This window comes from Nicotiana tabacum, chromosome 17 (assembly GCF_000715075.1).
Source record: "Nicotiana tabacum cultivar K326 chromosome 17, ASM71507v2, whole genome shotgun sequence".
Lineage (NCBI taxonomy): Eukaryota > Viridiplantae > Streptophyta > Magnoliopsida > Solanales > Solanaceae > Nicotiana > Nicotiana tabacum.
Window position 1 is genome coordinate 2728217 of NC_134096.1, and position 16334 is coordinate 2744550.

The window sequence follows — 16334 nt, forward strand, 5'->3', positions numbered from 1 at the left end:
CTTCGATAGATCGAGGTTCAAAATCCTCACTATCTTGCATAATGTTAAGTGCAACATTATAAGCAAAAATATTATCCACCACTATTTCAGATCGATTTAAATTAATCCCATCACCAGTAGAACTTATTAAAAGTTCATCGTTCACTTGAGTCCCGGGTTCACCAGTAGAATCTCAGAACTAATCAGATCTTGGATCTCTTCAGGAGATCCCTTTATAGTATCGTTTTGATCATTTGTCGATTTTCTTTTTCGGGGATTTCGATCCTTAGAACCCAAAGGCCTACCATGCTTCAGGCGTGCTTTAGGTTCATTAGTTCTCATGCTAGTAGATGGTCCTGCTGGGATATCAATTCGTATAGGCACATTCTCTGCAGGGATATGTGACTTAGTTATCCTTTTCAAATCAGTAAATGCGTCTGGTATTTGATTTGCTATATTTTATAAATGGATGATCTTCTGGACCTCCTGATTACATATAGGGGTACGTGGATCAAAATGAGATAATGATGAAAATTTTCACACAATTTTTCTTTTGATTTCCTTTTTCTCTCCCCCTAATTGTGGGAAATTTGTTTCATCAAACCGACAATCTACAAATTGAGCAGTAAATAAATCTCCCGTCAATGGTTCAAGATAGCGAATAATAGAGGGTGATTCAAACCCAACATGTATTCCTAACCTTCTCTGCGGGTCCATCTTACTGCGATGTGGTGGTGCTACTGGCACATATACTACACATCCAAAAATTCATAGATGGGCAATATTTGGTTTATGACCAAAAACTAATTGTGACGGAGAATATTTATTATAATGTGTCTGTCTGAGACGGATAAGTGATGTTGCATGCAAGATAGCATGGCCCCAAACAGTAGTGGGCAATTTTGTTTTCATAAGTAGTGGTCTTGCTATCAATTGCAGGCATTTAATAAATGACTCTGCAATGCCATTTTGAGTATAAACATAAGCTACAGGATGTGATGTTCAACTTTTATCCCAACTGATAGACAGTAATCATCAAAAGCTTGAGATGAGAATTCTCCAGCATTATCAAGGCGAATAGCCTTTATAGGATAATCTAGGAATTATGCCCTTAATCGAATTATTTGGGCTAAACAACAAGATGATAGTAGGCGCACATGAGACCATCTTGAAGATTCATCTATTAGTACCATAAAATATCTAAACAACCCACTTGGTGGGTGAATAGGTCCATATATATATATCCCCATGTATACGTTCTAAAAAGGCAGGGGATATAATGCCAACCTTCATTGGTGATGGTCTAGTGATCATTTTGCCTTGATAACAAGCATCACAAGAAAATTCATTATTTGTAAGAATCTTCTGGTTCTTTAATTGATGCCAACTCGAATTTTCAGTAATTCGTCTCATTATTATTGATCCAGGATGGCCCAAACGGCCATGCCAAAGCACGAAAATATTTGAATCAGTAAACTTCTGGTTTACGATAGAGTGTGCTTCAACTGTACTAATCTTTGAATAGTATAGGCCAGAAAATAAAGTTGGTAGCTTTTCTACAATGCACTTCTGGCCGGAAATATTCTTTGTAATACAAAGATATTCCATATTCATTTCATCTATCATCTCAACATGATACCCATTTCGGCGGATATCTATAAAATTCAACAAGTTTCTTCGGGACTTGGAGGAGAATAATGCATTGTCTATTATAAGTTTCGTTCCCTTAGACAGAAATATAGTGGCTCTTCCGGAGTCTTCAATTAAACTTATATTACCATAAATTATTAAAATATTTGATTTTTCCTTATGCAAATAAGAAAAGTATTTCTGATCTTTGAATATGGCATGAGTTGTTTCACTATCAATTACACAAATATCTTCATGATTGGTCTTTGATCCAAACATAATTTGAGGATTATCCATATTCTTCAAAATGACATAAACAAAATAAATATGATAGTAAACATCATTATCAAAGCATAACTTTTATTTATGTACAATAATTACATAACCATATTATCTACTACAAACAATAAAAATTAAAATATTTACATCTCTACAGATTCATCACCGATCACATGACTTGTTTCTCCTTCCGGGAGTGCAAAGTAATCAGCTACATCCAAATGCATGAAGTCAAAATTATCTTCAGAAATAAAATTTGCTTCAGCATTTTTCTCTGTCTTCTTTAGGGAGGCTTGATAAAGCTCAACTAGGTGCTTTGGCGTACGACAGGTACGTGACCCGTGCCCTTTTCCTCCACATCTATAGCATGTATTTTCTGGCTTTGCTGCTTGCACCGCTTCATGCTTTTTTTCCTTCCTTTTTCACTGCTGGTGGCGAGGAGGGTTCTTTGGTGCATTATTATTAACATGATTAGAGTTTCTTCCTCGACCACGGCCATGACCACGACTGGGGCCACATCCTCTTCCACGCTTAGCTTGGTGGAAGTTCGTCTCATTTACTTCAGGAAATGGACAAGAACTAGTAGGTCGGCTTTCATGATTTTGTACTAATAGCCCATTATGTTGCTCGGCTACAAGAAGATGTGAGATAAGTTCAGAATACTTTTTGAATCCCATCTCTCGATATTGCTACTGCAGGAGCATATTCGAGGCATGAAAAGTGGTGAAAGTTTTCTCCAATATATCATGATCAGTAATATTATCACCACATAGTTTCAATTGGGAAATAATTCTGAACATAGCAGAATTATACTCACTGATAGATTTAAAGTCTTGTAGCCTTAGATGAGTCCAATCATAACGTACCTGTGGAAGAACGGCCATCTTCAGGTGGTCATATTTATCTTTCAAATTATTCCACAGTATGACTGGATCTTTAAAAGTGAGATATTCTATTTTCAAGCCTTCATCAAGGTGATGGCATATGAATATCATTTCTTTGGCACGGTCTTGGTTTGATGCTTGATTTTTATCCTTGATGGTGTCTGCCAGACCCATCGCATCAAGATGAATTTCAGCATCAAGCACCCAAGACATGTAGCTTTTGCCCGACATATCCAGGGCTACAAATTCAAGTTTAGAAAGATTTGACATTATTTAGAAAAAGAAAGTTCGTACCTCTGATACTTTCAAAGTATTTGCTCGAGATGACAGAGTCTCGTGCTGATAACGTATTATAAAATAAAGACTGTTAAGTAAAGACAAGTATAGAGAGAAACTGATATATTATTCAACTTTTAAACTTATGTACATAATGAACTGAAAACTCCTCTATTTATAGAAGAAAGGAAGATGCTATTGCAAGATGTCGTGTAAGCTGCTACTGCAAGCTGCTATGTAAGTTGCTTGTAAGTTGCTATTGTACCAAATATAGATAATCTTCTACCAGGGATAATGTTTATCCATAACGGAGTACCAAAATGATAAGCTTCTTCAGGAGGCTTATTTCCAACGGAATACTAAATGAATATCCATAATATAATATATTTATAACAAATTTCTTTTTTAAAATATCCCTTTTAACCTTTTTTAAAGATACTTTTTTAATTACCTTAGAAGAGGGGAATGAGAAAGAGGAAGAAAATGTTGAGTTTAAATTCTCCACAATTGTCTAACCAACGCGATTTCATATTAAGGGCTCGAATCCGAGACCTCATCTCCCTAACAAATATATTTCGTAGGCGTTTTGACATAAATTTTTTAATTTTTGAAAAAAAAAATAGCATTTGGAGTTAGGCTGAAAAATAATATTTGGAATTTTAAATTATGTTTGGATATGCATTTCACTTGAAAAAATATTGCAATTTTGTTAGTGGAAAAACAAATTTTTCTGAAAATTTTTTATTTTGGTTTTTTAAAAACTCCTTTTCGAATTTTTTCAAAACTTGCATAATTTCATGGATAAACATGTTCTTTAAAAAAATTTCGAAAAAAGGAAAAACTATCTATGGATAAATGGGTTTCATACTCACGGTTCAAACCAAAAACTTCTAGTTAAGAATAGGGCTGTGCATAATTTGGTAAATACCGAATTACCGTACCGAAATCGAAAATTTTGGTATTTGGTATTCGGTATTTTGATATTTTGTATGGTATTTGGTTTAAGTTTTAAAAAAAATTGGTATTAGATTTGGTATTTTAAAATAAAATACCGAAATATCGATACCGTGCCGAAATATATATTATATTATACAAAATACATATTATCAATTATAACATAAATATAAAAAAACTAAAATTTTACTTTCCTTTATTCTCTAAGTTCATCAATTAACTCTAAGCAAGTAACAAGACATTTTTAATGATCAAATTTATTCTTTTATGTACAGTTTTCTCTCAATGGATCGATATTTGTTGGTTTTAGACAAAACTTTTGTCAAAACATTTTTATTTTTGTATTTTTGATTACTTTAATTAAGAATATTAGAGTCTATGGCTCTATGTACTAGTTAATATTCAAACCGAATAAAACGAAAGGAGAAAAATCAAACCATACCGAATTTAATGAGGTACGCTATTGGTGTAGGATTTTAAGAAACCGAATATCGAAAATATCGAACCAAAATATCTAAATACCGTACCGTACTGGCCGATAAACACCCCAGTTAAGAATGATCATTTCACACATATGCAAACACCAAACGACACAAATTCAATTTTTTTAGGCGGACTCCTAGCCTGTTTGGCCAAGCTGGAAAAATCAGCTTATTTTGAGAAGTACTTTTTCAAAAGTGCTTTTCAAAAAAGTTCTTTTGGAGAAAAACATTTTGTGTTTGGTTGATCAATTTGAAAAACACTTTGAACAACAATTTGTGTTTGGCCAAGCTTTTCAAAAAGTACTTTTATGTGTCAAATTATAAATAAGGACATGAAGAGATTTATTTAATAGTTAATATTATATAAGTAGATAAATAATTATATTTTTTTATTATTAAAGATAATAATTAAGTTTTTTATTTTATTTAAGTAAAATATAAAAATAAAATTGAAAAGTACTTATTCTTTCAAGATAATTTAAATATATCAAAAATTATCCAATAAATATGAAAGTTCATCCCAAAAGTCATTTTATATTACTTAATATTTTAAATTAAGTAAGGTTATTTTGGTATATATAATATTTTGCAAAGGATATTTTTTGTAGGAAGAAAAGTCAAAATTGCTTCTGCTTCTGGAGAGAAGTTACTCTTTTCTGCTTCTTCAAAACTAGTTCTGCTTCTAGCCAAAAGCACTTTATTTTTAAAAAAAAGCTTGACCAAACACCTCAAATTGAGGAAAAACAACTTTAGGAAACAAACAAAAAATTCTTTTGGCGAACCCTGGCCAAACAGGTTATCCATCTCCCCGGTACCAAGGCCACAACAGTTCAACCACTGTACATAAGACCAATTCTTCTATTTTCCTATTCTCCCTTTTCTCTACTCTATGTTGTTTTCCCCTTTTCTATTTCTTTCTCTGTTTCAATTCCACTGCGTTGACCGACTTCCCGAGTCTAGTAGCAGTAGTGAGCTGCCATATCCATACGCTTATCACTATTCCGATGGCCTTCTCAGCTTCGTCGAGTTCAGTGATGGTTCTGTTCAAACACCATATGCTTATCATTATGATATTAACACTCTAGGCCCCTATTATGTCGAGTTGAAAGATGGGTCTGCTTTGTTAGCAATTGTGTGGTCACCATACATCCTGCTAAAACGTAGCTTTGAATCCGTTGAACAGATTATAAAAAATGCCATTAATAGTAATTTCAACTGTTTTCAGTTCACTTCCTCAGCAGACGTGTCATTTGATTGTTATAATTGGGAAGATGATTTTCATGAAGATGGAGTTTGTTTCAACTGGGACGAGGATTTTTCCGAACTTGGAGGAGTTTGTTTCAGCTGGGACGAGGATTTTTCGAATTTTAAAGTTAGTGAATACGCAGGAAACGATAATGTGATTCAAGTGTTTGATGAAAGTCCTTAGAGAGCTACTCATACTTGTCAAGGTAATAAATACCACAAGTTTAATTTTATGCTCATCAAAATCCAATATTGGCTTTAAAAAAGGTCTTTTCTTTGTCTCTATCTCTTGCCTGTTTGGTAAAGCTTGAATCTTGGTGCTATGTCCTGGATTTATTTGTTTGTAATTTCTTCAAAATTGGATCTTTTATCATGGTATTTTGTTGATTCCTCGAATTGATGGCGGGTGATTTGCACAAATAGGATTATTTAGTATTACTATTTTAATTTTGACTCCGGTAAAAAAGTATTAAAAAAACTTTTCGGTCATAATTTTAAAGAACACCTTGGTTAGAATTTCTTGGCATGTCTTATGGTGAATAATCGAAATTCTAACGGTTACCATAATTTTGTAGATTATGGTGATCGTCACAAAATTCAGAAGGTTGTCATATTTTTGCCAGAATTTTTGAATTGGGATTGAAAATTATGGTGATTGTCAGGATTTCTAGTGCTTCAAAATTTCTGACCAATGTGTTTTAAAATTCTGACAAGGCTATTTAAAAAAAATAATCTTAACGAGGTCATAATAGGTATTACATAATTTAAATTATGTAAATAGAGAAGGAAATTAAAAATTCAAGGGCAAAAAAGGTATTGTGTAGGATAAGGGAGTAAGAATGACTATTGTTCAAAGTTGAAAGGGAGTTTGATTTTTAACACAAAATTTGAAAGTGTAAATGATTTTCACCCGTGTTTAAATGGTCATCTAAAAAATTGTCCAACTTAAAAAAGCAAAGTTTGAGGGGCTATCTAGAAATTTAACCACTCAATTTAAATATAAACTTAGTGGGCGTTTGGACATAAGAATTGTAAAATTCTAAAATAGGAGGAAACTTTTTTCCAGGTAAAAATGATATTTGAAATTTAGAGTTGTGTTTGGACATGAATATAATTTTGGATTGTTTTTGAAGTTTTGTAAGTGATTTGAGTTAAAATTTTGAAAAATAACTTTTTGGAGTTTTTCAAATTTTCAAAAATTTTCAAAATACATTTGTAGACACATAAATTTTATTAAAATTAAATTCATGAAATAATTTGGACTATATTTTAAATTCAAGATATCTTGATCCAAATAAATATATAGGCTAATATAATTGAATCAATTGTATAAGTCCAATATAAATGGATTAAATAAATAAGTCTTAATCCATTGGGCTAGCCCATTTAATTGGGCTAAAGTAATGAGCCAACTTCATTAGGCCCAAGATGTCATCTTCCTAGAGGTCCACTTTGGTGCCACATGTCAAATGACGTGGCGCGCCAAGTCAAACGGAAGAGCCAATAAGATCATGCCACGTGTCAAAATGACAAGGCATGTCAAGTCACATTAGAAGGCCAATAAAATCGCGCCACGTGTGCAAGTGACATGTTCTAGCCAATCAAATGCGGCCATGTCACACTTCAATTTAATTGGTCGGAAAGAGTTTGTTCTTATCACAATTCCTCATTCCACAACTATAAATAGGGGTCTTCATAACTTAGAAAAGGGACCAGAAGTTATAACAAGAAACAAGAGGGAGCTCGTGGATCAAACGCTGCGGATTTCTCTAAAAGCTACAAGCATTCAAGTGTTCTAAGGATTAAAAGATCAAGACGAAGATTCAAGAACAAGCTGCAAGCCTTTGAATTAAAAATACGTCAAGATCAAGCTTCAAGCGCTTGGATTAAAATAAAATAAAATTCAAGATTAATCTCGGAGGCTCTTTTATTTACTGTTGAAAAGAAGAATTAGAGGATTCATAGAGATTGTACACTCAAATTACTTGAAATCAAATATTACGATTGTTGCAATATTTTTCGATCTTAATTTTATTTTCTCGACGCAATTTATTGTCTACAAATTCTGGCACGCCCAGTGGGACAATCTCTACCTCTCATCTCAACTTTTCAATCACCAAAGTTCAAGAGCATTAAAATGGCTTCAAAGAAAATCAACTCCAGTTCAACTTCCACCAAGGCTGCTAATTCCAGGTTCTATGTTGATGTGGAAAGCATCCTCGATGTTACTTTTGGAAACTTTGGACCAGTTACGAGGAGCAAAGCAAACTCTATAGGACAACAAGCACTCCAAGTGTCGTCCGCATCAACCCCTATTTTCGGATCTTCATCCTCAAAAGGAGCAAGATCTTTCACAAACGCACCCGAAGGAGGAAGCGATGTTGCTGAAAAGATCAAGAAAACTCTTGCTCTGCTTGACCTCTCCGGATCCAAGAACTCTGCTGTGAAGGAAGATGATGATGCTTCAAGTGATGGATCCTCCCCGCTTACACCGTATAGCGTGAGCCATTCGAGGATCAATCTGTGTGACAATCCATGCTACTCTCCATCGTCCACGACAATCATGCAAGCCATGGTGACAAACATTTACAATCTGTGGAGGAGCAGTTGGCAAACTTGACGGAAGCAATCGCTGGCTTGACCAAGTGCATGCAAAATCAAGATGCTAGAATTGACAAGCTAACAGATAGGGTGGGAATCTTGATGGAAGAAGAATCTACCCATGCACCTGGCAAGCTCCCAGAAGTTTCAGAGATTGATTCTTCCCCGATACAAGTAGCATCCGCTAAGGCTATCCCTGTCTCATCTGAAGGGATGATTCCCATCGATCAACTGAAGGAGTTCATTGAAGGAACTATTAAGAATAAATATGAAGTTGTTGCCAAGTCCTCCCTTACATACGCAAAGCCGTACACTGTAAGGATCGATATGTTGAAGATGCCTGCTGGCTATCAACCTCCAAAGTTTTAACAGTTTGATGATAAAGGCAATCCAAAGCAACATGTGGCGCACTTCGTTGAGACATACAACAACGCTGGGACTTATGGAGATTACCTTGTCAAACAGTTTGTCCGCTCGCTAAAAGGAAATGCTTTTGATTGGTATACAGACCTCTAGGCGGGATCTATTGATAGCTGGGATCAACTAGAGTAAGAGTTCCTCAATCGATTTTATAGCACAAGGCGCACTGTGAGCATGGTGGAACTCACAAATACTCGTCAACGGAAGGGTGAACCAGTTAGTGACTTTATCAATTGTTAGAGGAACGCAAGCCTCAACTGTAAAGACAGGCTTAGTGAATCTTCTGGCATAGAGATGTGCATCCAAGGAATGCATTGGGGATTGCGCTACATCTTGCAAGGTATCAAGCCTAGCACATTTGAAGAACTTGCGACTCGTGCACATGACATGGAATTGAGCATGGCCTTCGCTGGAAATAAAAGGCTGCCCATCTATGAACCTCAGAAAGGGAACGACAAGCAAGAAGTCAGAAAATGGAGCAAGTTTGTACCAAGATTTGAAAACAAAGAAGCTATGAATGTCAACACATCACTTGTGAAGTTCACGCCGAAGGTGAGCAAGAAGCAGAGTATGAAATCCACTTCGTTTCAAGATAAGCCAAGTGAAAAGTTGACTCTAAAAGAAATGCAAGAGAAATAGTACCCATTTCTGGATTCTGATGTGCCAGCCATTTTCGAAGAACTCCTCGAGTTAAATCTCATTGAGCTTCCGGATATGAAGCGGCCACATGAAGCTGGGAAAAATGATGACCCAAATTACTGCAAATATCATCGACTTGTGAGCCACCCTCTGGAGAAGTGTTTTGTCTTCAAGGACAAAGTTATGGACTTGGTTCCTGAAAAGAAGATCGTGCTTGAAGATGAGAAAGCAAGCGCAAACCAAGTCTCTATCACATTTGGCTCATTCAGTCCAGACGAACTATGTAGTTTTAAAGAAAGTAAAGATGAAGAATTACTGGAGAATAGCAAAGTTGAAGACGATCAACCTGAGGATGATAAAGGTTGGATGTTGGTGACTCATCGTAGGCACCACAGAATAAGCCCACGAAAAGAATTAGTAGAACAACCAATAAGGAAAATGATGGTAAAAAGACCAAGGAGATGGAATCCAGTTAAGCACTTAAAGAAAGCAAAAGTGGAGGTGCACCACCCTCAAAAGCCACGACGTCCAGTGACCTTGGAGGAGTTTTTACCAAGTTGGTTCCGCACGAAGATATCTCGTGGGGGTATTGATGCCTCATGTTGCCATGCTGACGAAGGGGAAGAAAAGAGTGATGACCTACTGTTGGCATCATCTTCGGAAAAGCTCATCGAGTCCACTCCTCAAGAAGTTAATGCTTGTGAGAAAAAACTCACGTTCACAAATGACGATCTTCTGCTAGGTGACACTCTTCATAACCGCCCATTGTACCTGGTTGGCTATATGTTTGATGAAAAGGTAAATCGAATTTTGGTTGATGGAGGATCCTCAGTGAACATTTTGCCAATTCGCACTGTGAAAGAACTTGGTATTCCCATGAACGAATTCTTAGAAAGTCGTGTGATGATCCAAGGATTCAACTAAGGGGGCAAAGAGCCATAGGTGCGATCAGGTTGGGAATCACCGTTGAAGATATGCAATCAAGTGCATGGTTGCATGTGATCGATGCAAAGACTTCATACATCATCTTGCTCGGAAGGCCTTGGATGGATACATGAGAATAAAGTGGTTCTATCTACCTACCATCAATGTTTGAAGTACTACGAGGGTGAAGTTGAGAAGAATATAGTTGCTGATGATGAGCCATTCACCGAGGCTGAGTCACACTTCACCGATGCAAAGTTTTACTTGAAGAATCACATTATGAAGGAGCTAAAAGCTAATGATGGCATAAAAAGCAAGAATGATGAGCCCACAACTAAAGAGCTGAGGTGATTGCTGGTAGAGCCAAAGTTGTTACTGAGGAGGTACAACCCAACGCGAATAAATCTCATAGTGGGGATATTGCGTCTTATGGCAAGAAAGTAAGGCATGCACTCCAATATGTCCCTAAAAGAAAGAAAGATGAAGGCGAATCATCTAATCCCCAAACTAACATGCTAAAGGAGTTAACTCTTCCGGTAAAACGAACTGAGGCAGTAAAGTTGTCCTCAAAGCCACTTGCAGGGTTTGTAGCCCAAAATCGTTTGCAGAATGTGGCACTCCCTACAAAGCGAACAGATGAAGGTTTTGATCCTAATGCTTACATGCTATTTGCAAAAGCTGGATACAATCCCAATGAGCTATCAAAGTTAGGGAAGCTCCCATCAGAAGATGCGACGAGGCAACCACGTGAAGGTTTGGGATACAAGTAACCGTCACCAGTGCCCATCTCCATAAGAAGGGAGAGCAACAATTATATCACTGTAGAAGACGAATCTGCCGCTTCTAACAAGCATTCTGTCTTTGATCGACTTGGAAAATCAACTTTGAGGATTTCCGTGTTTGAGAGATTGGGTCCATTAAAGAAGGGGAACAAGTTCCATAGAAATTTTCAAAGCATAAGAACACCCGCTTTGCCCAAAATCTAGAAGATCTCTAAGGATTTCCAAAGTTTGGTTCCTTCTAGAATGAGGCGATAAACAAAACTTATGGTTTCATGTAAATAAGTAATGAAGGTAAAGCCATATATTGCGGTCTACACTAAGGAACGTGACAAAGATGAAGAAAGTGTGTGTTCTTCGTATCATGTTACTGTACAAGGCGAGAATGGTGTTCCATATTCAATAGAGGATAATGCAGAAATGGACGATGTTTCACCGTGTTATCACATATCCTTCAACGATGGGGACTCTCAAGAAGATAAAGATGCGGAAGATGCTCCACCTGAACTTGAAGCATGGGTGAAGGCAACGATTGATGCCTTAAAAAGAAGTTAACATTGGCACTGATGAAGAACCAAGACCCACCTACCTAAGTGCTTTACTAGAAATTGATGAAGAAAGCACTTATATTGAGTTACTCAAGGAGTTTAGGGATGTTTTGCTTGGAGTTACAAAGAAATGCCTGGCTTATACCCTAAAGTAGTAGTCCATCACCATGCAGTCAAGAATGGTGCTCGTCCTGTTAAGCAAGCTCAAAGGCGCTTTAGGCCGGACTTGGTTCCCCTGATCGAAATCGAAGTTAACAAACTCATTGAAGCTGGATTTATTCGGGAAGTTAAATACCCTACATGGGTTTCAAGTATTGTCCTTGTAAGGAAGAAGAATGGCCAGATTCGAGTTTGCGTTGACTTCAGGGATCTCAACAATGCATGTCCTAAAGATGAATTCTCGCTCCCTATTCCAGAGCTGATGATCGATGCTACTACTGGTTACGGGGCAATGTCTTTCATGGACGGTTTGTCGGGCTATAACCAAATTCGCATGACACCAAAAGATGAAGAGCTTACTGTATTCTGTACCCACAAGGGCATTTATTGCTACAAGGTAATGCCTTTTGGTTTGAAGAACGCTGGTGATACTTACCAAAGGGCTATGCAGAATATTTTTGATGATTTTCTCCACAAGAATGTCGAATGCTATGTTGACGACTTAGTGGTAAAATCAAGAGAGAAGAGCGACCACTTGAAAGATTTGAGAATGGTGTTCGAGTTGCTCCGGAGGTACCAACTTAGGATGAATCCATTGAAATGTGCCTTTGGAGTTACTTATGGAAAGTTACTTGGTTTCATTGTCCGTCCGACATCGAGGGATTGAAATTGATCAAGCCAAAGTAGATGTAATTTTGAAAATTCCTGAGCCTCGGGATATTCACGAATTGAAAAGTCTGCAAGGAAAGTTAGTGTACCTTAGGAGATTCATCTCAAACCTAGCTGGGAGGTGCCAACCATTCAGTTGCCTTATGAAGAAAGGTGTCCCTTTCAAATGGGACCAAGCGTGTAGCAATGCCTTTGAGAGCATTAAATCCTACTTGATGAAGCCTCCAGTTTTGGCAGCCCCTATACTTGGAAAGCCGTTGATACTATACATTTCAGCACAAGAAAGGTCTGTTGGAGCGTTGTTGGCCCAAGAAAATAGTGAAGGGAAAGAAAACTCCCTTTACTACTTGAGCAGAATGATGACACCAAATAAGCTGAATTATTCGCCAATCCAAAAGTTATGTTTGGCGCTAGTCTTCTCAATCCAAAAGTTGAAGCACTACTTTCAAGCTCATGTCGTTCGTTTGGTTTCTAGAGCAAATCCCATCAAGTTCGTGATGTCAAAACCTGTCGTTAGTGATCGACTAGCAAGGTGGTACCTCTAGTTTCAACAATTTGAAATCGTGTACATCCCTCAAAAGGTTATAAAAGGACAAGCATTAGCGGACTTCTTGGCAGATCACCCTATACCTAATGATTGGGAGCTAACTGATGAACTACCTGATAAGGACGCAATGGTTATTGAAGTTCATCCTCCATGGAAGATGTACTTTGATAGTGCTGCACATCGTGGATGAGCTGGTACTGGTGTAGTATTTGTCACTTCTCAAGGTGAAGTTCTGCCCTACTCTTTTACGTTGACGCAACTCTGCTCTAACAACGTTGTTGAGTATCAAGCACTAATACTTGGGCTCGAAATGGCTGTCGAAATGAAGCGGTTGCAATTGCAAGTCTTTGGTAACTCTTAGTTAGTGGTCAATCAGCTTCTAGGTAGTTACGAGGTCAAGAAGCCTGAACTACGCCCATATCATGATTACGCTAAAAAATTAATGGGGTGGCTTGGTGATGTGACTATTCAGCATGTGCCAAGGAAAAAAAATAAGAAGGCTAATGCTTTAGCTGCTCTAGCTTCGTCGTTAACCGTGCCTGATCAAGCGCAAGTTACTGTCTGCCAAAAATGGATAGTACCACCGTCAAATGAGGCTGAAGGTGAAGAAAATGAACTCAAGCATCTTGTCGCTGGTTTTGAAGTTGAGAAAGAAGAATGGCGACAACCCATTATCGACTACTTATGCTATGGGATACTTCCAGAAAATCCGAGGAGAAGGACTAAAATTCGTCGTCGTGCACCTCACTTCCTTTACTACAAAGATACTCTATACAGAAGGTCATTCGAGTGAGTACTCTTGCGATGCTTAAGGGAAGAAGAAGCACTCCAAGATTTGCAAGAGGCACATTCTGGGGTATGTGGGTCACACCAGTCTGGACCAAAGCTCCACTTCCATATAAAAAAGGATGAGATATTATTGGCTAACGATGGTAAAAGATTGCTTGGACTATGCTCGAAGATGTAAGGCTTTTCAATTCCATGCGAATTTTATTCATCAACCTCCAGAAGTGCTGCACCCGACTATGGCATCCTGGTCGTTTGACGCTTGGGGATTGGATGTTGTTGGACCACTGCCAAAGTCCTTTGGTGGGCACCTATACATCTTCGCTGCAACTGACTACTTCTCAAAATGGGCTAAAGTTGTTGCTCTTAAGGAGGTAAAGAAGGAAAATGTTGCAAGTTTCATTCGAGTAAACATAATCTATCGCTTTGGCATTCCTCGTTACATAATAATGGATAATGGAAAGCCATTTGATAATAGGTTGATAAACAAGATTTGTGATCTCTTTGGCTTCAAGCAACGCAACTCTTCGATGCACAATGCTGACGCCAATGGTCTAGCTGAGGCATTCAACAAAATTCTATGCAACTTGTTAAAGAAAGTCATTTCCAAATCCAAACGAGATTGGAATGACCGTATGGAAGAAGCTCTATGGTCATATAGGACGACTCACCGCACGCCAGCACAAGCGACTCTTTATTCACTTGTTTATGGAGTCGAAACCGTCTTGCCACTCGAGCGTCAAATACCTTCATTATGACTGGCTATTCAATAAGGGATCACTGATGAAGAAAATTCTCGACTTCGATTAGCAGAGTTGGAGGTTCTTGATGAGAAGAGGTTGGAAGCTCAACAGAGTCTTGAATGTTATCAAGCTCGATTGTCTCGCGCCTTCAATAAAAGAGTTCGCCCGAGATCCTTTCAAGTAGGAGATCAAGTCCTTGCCGTACAAAGACCCATAATTACTTCCCATAAACCTGTAGGGAAGTTCACTTCAAAATGGGATGTGACATATGTCGTACAAGAAGTTTATTCAAGTGGTGCTTACAAGCTGGTTGATGCAGATGGCATGAGAATCGGCCCTATCAGTGGCAAGTTTTTGAAGAAGTATTATCCTTGAAGTTGCAACGCTCCTTGACGCATGAGTCTAAACTGCATGTTCCTACACTCCTGGCCCGCATGAGTCTAAACTGTGTACAACCCACCTAAAAAAAAAGAATCCGCTAGGTTGAAAACCTCAAAAGAGGCGGCCTAGGCAAAAGTTAGGACATAAAAAAAAAGAATCACCCATTCTGAACTATGGTATGACTTGATCCTCTTCACCGAGGTACATAGGCAGCTTAGAGTTTCATTTTGAGTTCAGTCGCATGAGTTCAAAAGATACATAGTCCCCCAATCGTTGTTCGAATGAAGTAAGATGAAATGTAATCCATTCAACCACCACTTGAAAATCGAGTTGAGATACCATTTTTCTGTTAAACTTTGGGTCCCATTTGATTTAAATGGGGCAAGTTGCTATGGTAAAATAGTGTCTTCACTGAAATGATGACAATGTTTGCATCAAAGTTTGGGGATTCGCTATGTCTTCATGTTCGCATAACCTTCAAGTTTGTTGAACTTCATATTCGCTCATTGCAAAAAAAAAGGGATGTCTGTGTCGGACTTTTTTTAAAGGTTTTCGTTGCGAACTTTTAAAGGCATTCAAATTTTTAAAGGTTTTCGTTGCGAACTTCTAAAGGTGTTCGTCTCGAACTTTTAAAGGCATTCGGATTTTTAAGATTTTCGTTTCGAACTTTTGAAAGACGTATGTTTCGTACTTTTAAAGGTGCTCGTCTTGAACCTTTAAATGTGTTTAGGGCGAACTTTTAAAGGGTCCTAACTGCCGACTTTTAAATATTTCTACCGCAAACTTTTAAAGGCTTTCACCGCGAGCTTTTAAGGATCTTTACGCAAACTTTTATGGATCTTCGCCACGAATTTTAAAGGTCTTCACCGCGAACTTTTAAAAGTCTTCACCGTGAGCTTTTAGAGGTCTTGACCACGAGCTTTTAAAGATCTTTACGTGAACTTCTATGGATCTTCGCCACGAATTTTAAAAGTCTTCATCGCTAGCTTTTATGAATTTCCACCGCAAATTTTAAAGATTTTTCTCATAAACTTTTAAAAATTTATGTCTCGAACTTATAAAGTACTTCGTAATTTTACAAAATTACTTCTAAAAAGAAAAAAAGACAATAGAGTAAAACAAAAAAAAAGTACAAGAAAAAAAAAAAATTACCTTCACATTAATGCTTCCAAGACCACAAAAATAGACTAAAGTGGTTTGGAAATACGTTGAATTGGAGAGTACGCATCCTTATATAGATTTCTCAAAGCAGCTGGACGGAAATCGATTTCGATGTGGGAAGACTTCTGCCGCCTTTTGGATGGCACAATTGGTTTTCTAGTGGGATTTGGTTTAGTGTGCGCGTGAAGCTTCTGTCCAAAAGGCAAGGATTTTGCCCAAGTTAAAGGTAAATATCAAGTATAAAAAAAG